The sequence below is a fragment of the Coenobita brevimanus genome, chromosome 13 (assembly GCF_032717465.1).
Source record: "Coenobita brevimanus isolate Jiangsu-jjx chromosome 13, ASM3271746v2, whole genome shotgun sequence".
In the NCBI taxonomy this organism is placed as follows: Eukaryota; Metazoa; Arthropoda; class Malacostraca; order Decapoda; family Coenobitidae; genus Coenobita; species Coenobita brevimanus.
The window spans coordinates 41,313,139-41,326,832 of NC_136966.1; the positions used below are offsets into that span (position 1 = coordinate 41,313,139).

Sequence of the window (13,694 nt, forward strand, 5' to 3'; positions counted from 1 at the left end):
CCAAGTGGGTTTTTATTATGGGTACTTATTTATATAGAAAAGGAAAATAGACTGTAAGGGAGTGCCAGTGAGTTGGTTGGAAGGAAGGAAGGTAGACCAGGGGTTAGAGGGAAGGATTAGGTGGGATAGTACACTTTATGGCATTGAGGTGATAATGAGGAGAAGAAGAAGAAAGTAGGAGGAAGGAGAGCGGAAGTGATGATATTGGAAATGATGCTGTTCGCTTGTTGCACACATTATTTATTAGAAAGTAGTTAGTGCTGTGGAAAGAGTAAAATTTCCCATGGTTATATCGTCATTTGCCAAGATCTTTGTGCGTAAATGTCGATGAGGAATTGAAGTAAGATAAAGTGGCGTGCACAAGAGTGGGTTTGGGTGGAAGGATTTTGTTTCTCTCTGGCTGGTGACGTAAATGTGGTGATTGTGGTGTGAGCTGTGGTGGCGATTTGTTTTATGATGAATGGTGTGGTGGTGTAAGTTGTGGTGTGAAAAAATTAATGTGGTATGGTGCTGCAAATGGTTGTGTAAGGTTATGAACCGTGGTATGGTAGTAGGTTAAATAGGGGATGGTGTGAGTTGTGATGTATACTGTGGTGTTAGCTTGGTGATGTGCATGTGGGTGTGGCGAGTTTGGTTGTGTGCATGGTGTGGTGTGGGTGGGATGGTGGTTGTGTGAGTGTGGTTTTGAATATACTAGTGGTCGGATGGATGATGGAGTCTGGAAATTGCAATTGTAGTGGCACTGTGGTGTGTGGGTGAGGATGAGGTAGGTGTGGTTCTGAGAGTAAAGCAAGTTAGGTGTTGAAGGTGTGGTGAGAAGTGGTGGTAGTGATTGTGATGGGGTATGATAAGTATGGTGATGGCCATGGGTTTGGCAAATGTGGTAGTGAGGATGGTGGTGGTTATAAGAGTCTGGTGAGGGTGTGTTAGGTGTGGTGAATGTAGTTGTGATGCAGTGGAGGTGGTAAATGTGGTGGTGAGTATGGCAGTGTGGGTGTGGGGTTAGTCAGTGTTGGTGAGGCAATGGTAAATGTGGAAGGGCATAGGCTGTAACAGGTTCCTGGCAACGTGTGATCTTTGCTATTGGCAGGGCACTGGCTCTCTCCTGCCCATTACACACACACACACACACACACGTGTGTGTGTGTGTGTGTGTGTGTGTGTGTGTGTGTGTGTGTGTGTGTCAATAAACCCTTTTGTTGCTGTGTACGCGCTTAGGTATTTTTTTTCTAACACCAGACGATCCATTTCAGCTGAGGGGAATGATAGAAGACAGTGTGTAAAGGATTCATTAGTGACGCTGTTATATCGTCATAGTAAACACATGTTCAGTCTGTGGGTTTAAATAATTCGTTTGAAGAAATCACAAATCTGTTTTGTAAGATAATATCAAGTTGGCACCATACTTGAATGTTTTCAGGTACCTTTGGGCTAAGTACAAGTAAGCTGCATATATCAGATACCAAGTACCAGTACAGGTGTGTAAAATTTTGTAGTTACGTCCAAGTACCTGTACATGAGCCCAAGTCTGGTGCCAAATGGTCTCAACTTGCGACAGTTCATTGCAGGTCATGCCTCTGCCACACATTCTTCACTCTAACTCTTTTTAACTATAACCTGGTCTTGATTTTCGTTCTTCTGCAACTATTTTACAAAGGTCAGTGAAGGGCAAAAGACTTTTACGGCACTACATCAGATGCATAGGACGTCATGACTAGCATCATATATTAATGTTACTGTGTTTGCAGCTTTGTATCCTAAATGGACAGATGCAGGTTGAGGCCAAGTTAGAGTAAAAGTAATATACAGTAGATATATTAATGTGTTTTAGCCAGTAAAACTAACTCGACCTCGCCAGGATTCGAACCTGGAATCTTCTGATCCGTAGTCAGACGCGTTATCCGTTGCGCCACGAGGCCACATGTGGAAAGCGAGGTTGTGCTTATTTTTTGACTTCATGTAGTACTGTGTGATTTTTGTAGTACTGAAAAGTAATGATTCGTATTTTCCTCCAGCATCATTTGGGTGCTGGAGAGGGACGCCTTCATGTGGTGCCACTGATATAAACGGGTGAGAGTCATACCTGGGTATACACACGTCCCTCAACTTCCTCTCTATCCCCAGAAAGGAGGACGGTGGACTCCCAGAGGACAGCTTCAGCCTGCAATCCATCAGGTTAACGTTTCAGATATTGTTGGGGTAACAACAACAACAACAACAACTGCTACTACTACTATTACTACTACTACCACCACCACCACCACCACCACCACCACCACCACCACCACCACCACCACCACCTACTACTACTACTACTACTACTACTACTACTACTACTACCACCACCACCACCACCACCACCACCGCCACCACCACCACCACCACCACCACTACTACTACTACTACTACTACCACCACCACACCAGCAACATTTTTGTGAAGTTCATTTTATCACAATAAACCCTGTGATACGTACACTATTAAAAAAAAAGTATTGAGTCAAAGGTTGCGCGCGCATACCCTCCTTCCTTCACACACACCCTCTTTCTTACCCTCCTTCCCTTATATCCTTCCTCTTTCATACTCTCCTCCTTCACACCCTCCCTCTCTCGTACCCTCCTTCCTTCACACCCTTCCTCTCTCAAACCCTCCCTCTGAATAACACACTGCTGAAGTACTCGTATAATGCCTTTTAGAATATGAAGCCTGAAGGACACAGCTGAAGAGTAGCATCAGTATATATCCGTACTAGCATTGACTTGGTCTGACTATTCCCTTTCAGGTTAAGATAATGTAGAATATGACGTCCTTACTTCCTTCCGCATGAAATTTCCCTCACAGCTTTTCTAGTCCTTCTAACTAATGTATACCTTCTAACTAACTATTTCCTGCAGTCTTAGGCTGGAGGGTTGGGTAATGCGGAGCCTTCCTGCTTTGCAGTCCATGTTTTTGACGTATAAAATAGCTACGTTAGTCATAATCTACACTGAGACAGTGTCGAAAGAACTAATAGATCTGTTGCTGTGTGCTTTCCTTTGTACGTACTTGTTTGTGCTTGTTTCACAGCCTCTTTTCTTCACACCCTCTTTCCTTCACACCCTCACTCCTCTCCACTCTCCTTCCTTCTCTCTCTCACATCCACTTTCCTTCCCTCACATACCTTCCTCACTTCATTCCCTCCTCTCTTCACACCTTCCCTCTCAAACCGTCTTTCCCTCTCGTCCTCCCTCCATCCCAATGTCACGCCATCTCTTCCTCACACCCTCCCTTTTTCACACCCTTCCTCTCTCACATCTGCCCTATACAGTACTTTCGTTAACCCTACGCAGATGCTGACTATAGGGACCTTCGTCGCCCTAGTGTGGAGAACCGATAGTGCTCGCATGCATGGGGGTGGGGGGGCTCACGTTGACTACAGCTCTTATAACAGAGTCGAGGCAAAAATTGTTCATCAACTCCCCTCCTCATAGTGACAGTCTTCAGTGTCTCCCTTTTCGCTGGAGTGTTGGCATCTAAACCCTTAACTATCGCTTTCAGTGGTCATTGCTCTTCTGAACCCTTTGCTTACATCCCTCTCTGATTACGACGGGCGCACAGCACATTTCAAGCAACAGTCACACCTTTTTATTCCAACTCTGTATCGCCAGATATCATCGATATCTTAAAATTTTAATATATGCAGCTGATCAGCTTTGGAAATGTCTTTCAGAGTTTGTATTTCTCTCTGCCTGTGATTACCACTGTTTTAAATACAGCATGTGCCCAGGCACCTCGAAATAAACAGACTGATCTTGGCCATGTTTTCTCCAGATTTCCTGGTTTATATATATATATATATATATATATATATATATATATATATATATATATATATATATAGATATCTATATCTAACTATATATATCTATATATATCTATATCTATATCTATATACATCTATATCTATATATATATATTTATATCGATATATATATCTATATATATATATATATATATATATATATATTTCTTCCCGCTTCTTCTGGCACCTTGCCAGAAACCTTTCTAACAACTTTACATCATCCTTCCCTCCTCTTTTCTACTCTCATGGCTCTGTAGCTATTGCTTCTACTGATAAAGCAGATCTCTTCGCTCAGACTTGCTTCTCCAGTTCTGCCTGAGACGATTCCGGTGCTGTTCCTCCATCACTTCCCCCTCTGACTTCCTCATGGCTGACATTAAAATTTCTTCAGCTGATGTATTTTCTGCCATCACAGGCTTCAATATTAACAAGGCATATGGGCCTGATGGAGACCCTCCTGTTGTTCTCAAGAACTGTGCTTCTGTGCTTACACCCTGCCTAGGCAAACTCTTTCGCCTTTGTCTGTCAACTTGTACCTTTCCTTATTGCTGGAAGTTTGCTCTCATTCAGCCAGTCCCAATGAAGGGTGACCATTCCCAACCATCTAACTATCGTCCAATTGCATTAACATCCTGTGTGTCAAAAGTTTTCTAGTCAGTTCTTAATAGAAAAATTTTAAAGCATATTTCCTATCACAACCTTCTTTCTGATCGTCAGTATGGGTTCCGTCAGCGACCCTCCACTGGTGATCTTCTCACCTACCATTCAGACTCCTGGTCATCCTCCTTTCGGGACTTTGGCAAAAGCTTTGCCATTGCACTTGACATCTCAAAGGCTTTCGATCGAGTCTGGCATAAATCTTTAATTTCCAAACTGCCCTCTTACGGTGTCTTTCCATCTGTCTGTGCCTTCACCTCTAATTTCCTTTCTGGTCGTTATATAGCCGCTGTTGTAGACGGCCATCGTTCTTCTCCTAGATCTATCAAGAGTGGTGTTCCTCAGGGCTCTGTCCTGTCACCAACTCTCCTCCTTTTATTCATCAATGACATTCCAAGCTGTACATCTAACCCTATCCACTCATACGCTGATGATTCCACCCTTCACCTTTCCATTCGGTTCCCGCAATGTTCATCTCAGCAGTTACTTCAGCAAACAAGGGATGAGGCTATGGTGCACCTAATGTCTGACATGGTTCGTATCTCTGACTGGGGTAAAAACAATCTCGTTGTTTTTAATGCATCAAAGACTCAGTTCTTACACCTACCAACCCGACAAAATCTTCCACAGGTATACCCACTAATGTTTAATAATATTCAACTTAATCCTGCATCATCCTTGAACATGCTTGGGGTTTCATTAATCGGGGCTTGTCCTGGAAAGATCTTATTACATCTCTTGTAAAATCTGCTTCTAAGGGATTAGGTGTGCTAAGCCGACTCTGTTCCTTCTTTACCCCTGCACAATTGTTGACTCTGTACATGGGTTTTATCCGCCCCTGTGTGGAGTACAACTCTCATGTGTGGGGAGGTTCCCCACATACAGCTCTTCTCAGTAGGGTGGAGTCAAAGGCTTTTCGTCTCATTAACTCTCCTCTTCTTACTGACTCCCTTCAACCTCTGTCTCTTTGCTGCACTGTTGCATCTTTATCTCTTTTCTATCGCAACTTCAATGGTCACCGCTCCTCTGAACTGTCTGCATGTATTCCTCCACCTCTACGAAGGGCGCGTAGCACCCGTCTAGCAGCAAACTCTCATCCCTTTTCTGTCCAGCTCTCTAATGCAAGAGTTTACCGTTACTCCCAGTCCTTCATTTATGCAACAGGTCATCTCTGGAACTGTCTCCCTCTGTCTGCATTTCCTACTTCCTATGATCTCCAGTCTTTCAGACGCAGTGTGTCCAGGCATCTTGAAATGATCGGATCTTGAATTTGGCTCTCTTTTGTATTTTGTTTTTCTCTTTGAGGGATCAGTTATTGCGGGCTCGTGGCCTTCGGTTCCTTCTTCCTCACACACACACACACACACACACACACACACACACACACACACACACACACACATATATATATATATATATATATATATATATATATATATTGTATAAGAAAACATCTTCATCCTGCAGTACATACCCTCCCTTCATCACATCGTTTTTAATTCACTCCACCTTTCTTCTTTCACACCCTTTCTCACGCTCCCCCTCAGTCACACCGTTCCTCTCACACACACTTACACTTGTTCCTGCACATTTCACAGTCTTCTCTCATACTGTCTCTCTCTCATGCAGTCATACTCTCTTACCTTTCTCACACTCTCGTTCCCTCACCTTCTTCCTTCATATCCTCCTTCCCTCACCCGGTCCCTCCTTCACATCCTCCCACTCTCTTGCCTTCCTCCCGGCACTCCTTCCCTCCCCCACAGCCTCCTTCCTTCACGCCCTCCTTCCTTTAAAACCACCCTTCCTCTCACCGTCTTTTTCCCCAGCATCCCCCTATCCACATTCACACCCCTGGTCGTATTGTAAGCCCCTTTACTACGGTGACTTGTATATTTTAATCGGGCAGGAACAAGGCGAGTGTAGATCAACTTAGGATCATTTGCAGCCGAGATCAGAGTAAATGCACGTCTGTACGTAGCGATGAACTGGTAAGGAAGAGGCGCCAGGAGACTCCTAAGCCCACGAGAATGCTGCCCTCAGAGTCTCACTCGAGCATCACACACACACACACACACACACACACACACACACACACACACACACACACACACACACACACACCATGATGTTTAAGACTCTCTCTCTCTCTCTCTCTCTCTCTCTCTCTCTCTCTGTCGATGTATCCAAAAACGTCTGCACCTTCTCCACCTTCTCCATTGTAAATGATTGGAATAAACTCCCTAGGAATGTGGCCGAAAGCAGAACCATAAATAGGTTTAAAAAGAGATTAGCCATAAATATTGACGGGATAGGTATTAAGAAAGTGTATATTCATATGTGTAGTTATGTAAGTGTATGCAAACGAGTAGGTGTATATCCTGTCTTTGGGTAGCAGAGGGTAGAGTGGCCATACATGACCTGACTCGACCTGCCTTGCCCTAATCTGACCAGTTATGCTGCACCAGGTGTGGCCGTCACTTTCACCAATATCTTTTTTTCCTTGTCAGCTCTCGGGACATGAAACAAGGATAAATATATGATGTTTATGCATATATGTGTCCAAGTACTGACACATGTGACCTCGAGTTTAAGTGCACATGCTTGGGTGTGCACATTTTGGCATACATACGTAGCAGTTAAATATGCTGCTGAAGTTTCCTCCTATCTTTATAAAATAAAAACATATTAAAAAGTGCATGAAAAAGGTTAATTAATATATGGCTGTGTTGAACGTTCAGCCTTTCCATTTCCATTATATTCTAATTTCAACGGAGCCTATGAAATTTCCTTCAGGCTTTTAATATCGGGCAAGGTCCTACTTCACTTTTTTTCCCCGTACGGCAGAAGCGAGTCTGGAGGGTGCGGGAGAGAGCTGTCTGCTGTGCTGTCCTTTCCTCCTACTTCTGTAACTGAGTACCGTGATAGTGTTAAGGCCGGACCGCCTCGCTGGGACCGTAACGTTTGTGTGGCCTGTGTATCTGTGTAACTTGCCCTGCCTACCTTTTTACCTATCTATCTATCTATCTATCTGTCTGTCTATCTGTCTATTTATCTATCTATCTATTTATCCATCTGCCTTCATCTATCCATATCTCTTTCTGTCTCTGTCTCTCCCAGCATCTTCCATTATACTGCCAGCGCCTTGTCCCCGATACCAGCATCAGGGTAAAGCCTGGGAAATATGAGGCTTTCATAGGCAAAACCACGCGGACATTCCCGGGCACGGAGACAGCCGGACCTCTCTCCAGGGGGAATAAGTTGCCGGGATTAGGCCACCACAGGGCCGGAGGAGAGAGAGAGAGAGAGAGAGAGAGAGAGAGAGAGAGAGAGAGAGAGAGAGAGAGAGAGAGAGAGAGCGAGCATAACATTTTCCAACGGGGACGTGAAACTGATGTGGGAGGGATATGTGTGTGTGTGTGTGTGTGTGTGTGTGTGAGAGAGAGAGAGAGAGAGAGAGAGAGAGAGAGAGAGAGAGAGAGAGAGAGAGAGAGAGAGAGAGATCCTTGACGTTTTGTGGAAGGAGAGTAAGATTGATTCAGGAAGGGATGAAAGAATGGAGAAGATACAGTGGGTGGAGGAGTGTGTGTGTGTGTGTGTGTCAGCATGTATGTGTGTCTTTAGGGATCTGGACTAGACGGCGCGTGGTAAGAGTAGGTTCACCATTTGTAACACTGGACTAGGAAAGACTTAGAGAGAGAGAGAGAGAGAGAGAGAGAGAGAGAGAGTTTTGTTACACTTGCAAATAAGGCAGCCAAACATTGCATCAAGTCACAGAGAGAGAGAGAGAGAGAGAGAGAGAGAGAGAGAGAGAGAGAGAGAGTTTTGTTACACTTGCAAATAATGCAGCCAAACATTGCATCTAGTCACCTATATTACCCACTGGTCGTCATGCTGTGAGAAAGATAAAGGCCTGATCGCGCCGGGGAATCGAACCTCAGTGGTTTCAGTTACTAGGTGAGACTGGTAGTCAGTACAACACCAGACTCAAAAGATGGATATACATGACTGGGAACGAAGGCTCCTAAAAATGAGTGGTGTAGAGGAGAAAGTGTGGGGAGAAGTATGTATTGTGGATGGGAAGGGGAGTCGGTGTGTATGTGTGTGTGTGTGTGTGTGTGTGTGTGTGTGTGTGTGTGTGTGTGTGTGTGTGTGTGTGTGTGTGTGTGTGTGTGTGTGTGTGTGTGTGTGTACCTCCTAGCGAAATGCTCGTTTATGACACCGATGGTTTTAGGTTGTTGATTCGAGTTGTTTTCTTTGTTATTTCATATAGAAATTGTTTTCGTGGAGGAAAACGGCACATTTTGCATGCAATAGTTGATAAGACGAGCTGTGAGATGACAGAATAGGTGAATGATTTGTAGACGGAAGCACAGTAGGATTATTTAGGTAATACGGATATTTTCAGTCTCATGATGTATTTAATATTGCATTCCTGCTGTCGATTTATTCCAGCCTAGGATGTGCGTTTTTTTTTTGTTTTTTTTCGAACTGATAGAGTTATTTGTAGTGTGCAATAACTTCGTTATTAGGGCTATGATATTCTTATAAGGTGAGTAAAATTCTATAATAGGACCGTAACAACTAGAAATAAATAGTGTGCCACGTTCATACTGAAAGCTATATAGACATGGGTTTGGCTTTTATTCAATGGAAGCAGGTTGCAAGGAGATTGTAATGATGGGAAATTGGTCTTTTATAAATGGCATCCCCTGCCACTAGCAGAAGTTTTCTGGTATATAAATAGTATGAGAAAGGGTTCAATCAGCGTTAACTTGTTTTTGCTGTTTCTTCCAGTGGTAAATTTTTATGCTTTGTAATATCTACATGATTTGCTTGAAGAGTTACTAATTTAAAGAGTTGCCAAAACATTTGTACTGCTAAATATTGTACTCACACGAGTAGACTGAGCCGTGGGCACAGCATGCAGGATAGGGGAAGGCAACGTTTGGACCATTCTTTGTGCTGAGAGATTAAGTAAACTGTATGATGGTTTAGCAGATGCGAGAGTGGCTTGTTTTTGTGGGAATTATAGGATGAGTAGCAGGCGGTATGGTGAATATGAAGACGATGGTTGACTAAAGATCTGGAAGTATGGAAAGTTGGAACAGGCTGCATGGTGACTAGGAAAATGGATGCTTGACACAATTTGGAAGCCCGTAATTTTTAGCAACAATTTCTGAAGTACTTGACGAAGGTGTAACATGGCCGACCTTTTTATTATTGCAGACTGAATTTTATTAGGTTGCAAGCTAATCATATATGAAGTAATATCCAGAGAAGTTCCATAGATGTCCCTCAGAAACTAAGGATATGCCTTCCCCTTTTGCGATGTAAATTTTCATCCCTGCTATTCGGTAACGTAATGCTCTCTATTATTAAGGCCACCGTCAGATATTTGTATAACTTAGGACGATGTCTCGTTGTGAAGGGCTAGCGAAGGATGTATCAATCGCCTCTAATTCAAAAATTCTCCCCGAACTAAATCAGGGTCTCAAGGCAGCAAAAATATACAAAGAAACAGGTAATCGGAGTGACGGTGTTGCAGGTGGGATTTCAGTCTGGCGAAGCACTCATATGTGGGTGGCTTCGGCCGCGGAGTGGAGCCGATAGTATCGTGGGCGTAGGTAATAAGGGACTGGATGTGTTGTTCATTTTGCTGGGTACTTTGATGATACTGTCTTCTGCATTTGTGTTTTACTTTCTCAGTTACTGACTCCTGCATGCGCCACTTAACGGTTTAACCCATTCAGCCCTAGGACGTCTTTTTTGTTATTATTATTTTTAAAGATGCGGGATAATCCCTAGGAGCAGTTCTGTCCGTCTGGCACTCACGAATGATTTTCGGACGTGAGGTGCTTCACTTCCATAGAATTTAGCGATTTTAGTGAAGCCACTGTATACTGCGCAACACACTCTACCACCCTCTCACATCGCATTACACATCGCACTCCCACACGGCACCACACCAAGGGCATTAACCGAAATGGCCCTCAGCTCACTCATCTAGTGTGTGTGCAGCACTGGTTCTCTTGTACCTGTCTTTATTAGCTTCATGGGTAATACTGGTTCACTGCACGGGACGGCCTTGCAGGTGCTATTACTTTCTTGTGGTTGATGGGTCTGGTCGAAAAGACAAACTGGGTTTGTTCTATTTATATTACCACTACATTCAAACCATTTGTTCAGCTTAGTAAAGATATCTTGTACAGAACGTGGTAGATAATATCTGTTTAACCTCCACAGTCAGGTGATGTATATTTTATTTTTGCTATGTTCAGACGATTTTCATCTCAGGATAGATTTTTCGAACTATGGGGGGTTAGATGTAGCATTCATCAACTCCTTTGGTTCTAGAAATAGATTGAATTGCAAGAATAAAAAAAAAAAAAAAAAAAAAAAAAAAAGACGTCTCCGAGATGCATGGTTTAACCTTATATTGTGAAAGTCCTTAAACAAAGCAGAATCGTCCAGCGATAGCCAGAATGTAATGGCAAAGACCTGATGAAGTTAATAATGGAAATAGGGTTATGGTGACGATGATAGTGGTGGAATTAAAATACAATGATGACGATGATGATGATGTCCGTAAATGGCTGCCATTCATAATTCAGGAAGACAAGTGAACAAGGCTGCCGTAGTCTAGAGCAGTTATGGATAGGTGACCACACTACCTACTCTGGTGGGGACATTAAATGAAGAAAAGCCTCCAGCCGTCTCTTAGAGCTGACTCTGGCAGCACCTGCCCTCCACCCTCACTGGCGCCTTAGACCAGTAGGCATCTAGGTGGCTTTTTGTCCTGGCAAAGCGTGGCATTTCCCCCGTGTTACAAACGTGATTTTTTACATACAGTATTTGCACTGTGTTACACTGCCAGCTAGGCAGGTGGTGGCAGTAGTTTTGGGGACTGTCACACCCTTCGCTTGGCTATAATTGGTGTTCTTACTCTGTCACCCATTCAGGAATAGGTTACTTTATGGAAAGTTCCACTGTAGAGACACGGCTAATAACCACTTACGTAGTTTTCATGAATCATCAATCCTGCAAAACAGGATAGTATAATTTTCTGTGTGTGTGTGTGTGTGTGTGTGTGTGTGTGTGTGTGTGTATTATAGCCAATTTAGATCAATTTTGGTGCAAAGGTTGAGGGTAAAGCCTGAACGAAGGATTTCAATTTTGAGACCAATCAGGTTGTTGTTAAGGTCACTATATAATATCAATATTCAGCCTAAATAACTACCAGTAAATCAACTGTGATGATCTGATTTGGAACAAACACAATGGATGTGTTGAGGATCGGCCAACGGGGTCTGAAATATTGATTCTGGGAACAACAGGACAGAGATGAACGATGCATAGCGAGATCAACGTAAACTCCTATATGGCGGTTTAAATAAAACTTTTCCGAAGTAATCATGGTAAGGCAGGATAAAGAAGTTCAGTTTTGAGAACAACCATTCAAAGTTTAGGATCACATGGCAAGCTCAACAGCTTGATGGAAGCGTTGAGGATAGCAAGAACGAAAGAATTCAGTTTTGAGAAAGATCAAAGGTGAAGAACAAAGACAAATACAAAGTTGAAGCTCACCTGTCAAAATTAGCTTGAGAAGCGTTTATTCAGTTTAGACCAAACTCCGTGGAGCAGTACTGAGTAATGCAAGGGATCGATTTTGAGCACAAGCTGTCAAAGATGAAAGTCTAAAGACAAGATCAAATGTTCGACCAACAACGCAACTTTGCTCTGACTTGGAATAAATCTAGTGGAAGGACTGAAGGGCATCCAAGAATGAAGAAAATCGAGAACAGGCTAAAAATTAACAGCACAAGGCAAAGTCAGCTTAAACATTTTCTATCCTATTTACTTCAAAGTTAAGAGTCAGGCACAACAGAAGTAATTCCATTTTGAGAGCAAATTTTAAACGATCAAGTTCACAAGGCCAAGTCAATTGTTTGGCTCTTAGATCAGATGGTGAACACTGATGTTTCAAGCTTTGGGCATTCTTCTTGAAGTTGCCTGTTTTAGTCATTGTCCTCAGTGTGTGTCAAGGTCTTGAATAATTATTCCAAAATATTTACTCTCTAGGACGTGACTGAAAGGTAATCATTAAACAGTAAACATTTTCTTCACTAACTCCATTTTACATTTACACCATCAATCCCTAAACTCTTCTTACAAATAAAAAAAAAATGAATAGAAAGCAACTACTGCCATAAGGTGGCTGTTGTGTATATGTACACAACGATATATCTTGCTCTCGTGTTCCTGAACTTGAATCTTTTGAATTCTCTACCCTGTCACTTTGGCTTTCCTGTCATTCTCTGACTAAATATATCTGTGCTGTTTACTTATCCCCTAATTCTACTGACTATGAAATATTCTTCGACTATCTTATTTCTAAGATGAAGCACATCCTATTCATTTCTCCTTTGTATGGAGTCTCTATTCTAGGAGATTTCAATGTTTACCACCAGCTTTGGCTCTCCTCTCCCTTCACTGATCCACCTGGTGAACAAGCCTACATCTTTTATATCCTTAATTACCTAGAGTAGATTGTACAGCACCCTCCTTGTATCCTTGACCGCCTTGGAGAGAGCTCCAACATACTTGACCTCTTCCTTACAACTAATCCTTCTGCTTATGCTATTAATCTTTCCTCTCCGTCGGGCTCCCGATCAGCTTAACCAATCCTATCGCTCCAGTAAGGCCTGTGGACCCTCCAAAGAAGTGTAAGTTGTGACACTTTGGAACTGCAGATTGGGAGGCCCTCAGGCAGTACTTCTTTGATTTTCCTTAGAATGATTATTGCTTCCATGGCCGACAGCCATCTGAGTGTGCCTTGCGCATTTTGGTTATTCTCTTGGTATATTCCTTTCTCATATCCTTTGACTAATGCAAAAAAAACTTTTTCTTAATCACGCCTGTTCTAATGCTGTCCACAACAAGGGGAAGGCCTACAAAAGGTACCTGAGCCAAGCCACTCCTGAATCTTATCTCTTATGTTTCTGCCTGGAATCGTGCTTAGTCTGTACTTCACTTTGCTAAAAATAATCTCATTCGTACTAAATGCCCTGAACTCTTCAGCTCGAATTCTTCCCCCTCCTTCTGGTACCTTTCCAAAAACCTTTCTAACAACTTTACCTCATCATCTTTCCCTCCTCTGTTGCACTCTGATGGCCCTGTAGCTATTACATCTACTGAT

At 42.9% G+C, this 13,694-nt stretch overlaps 1 non-coding gene across 1 annotated transcript; it reads right to left on the minus strand.

The window, feature by feature from the left end:
• Nucleotides 1–1,846: 1,846 nt before the first annotated feature.
• On the minus strand, nt 1,847–1,919 carry TRNAR-ACG (transfer RNA arginine (anticodon ACG)). Its single transcript has one exon. It is a non-coding gene; the product is annotated as a tRNA-Arg (tRNA).
• Nucleotides 1,920–13,694: the final 11,775 nt, after the last annotated feature.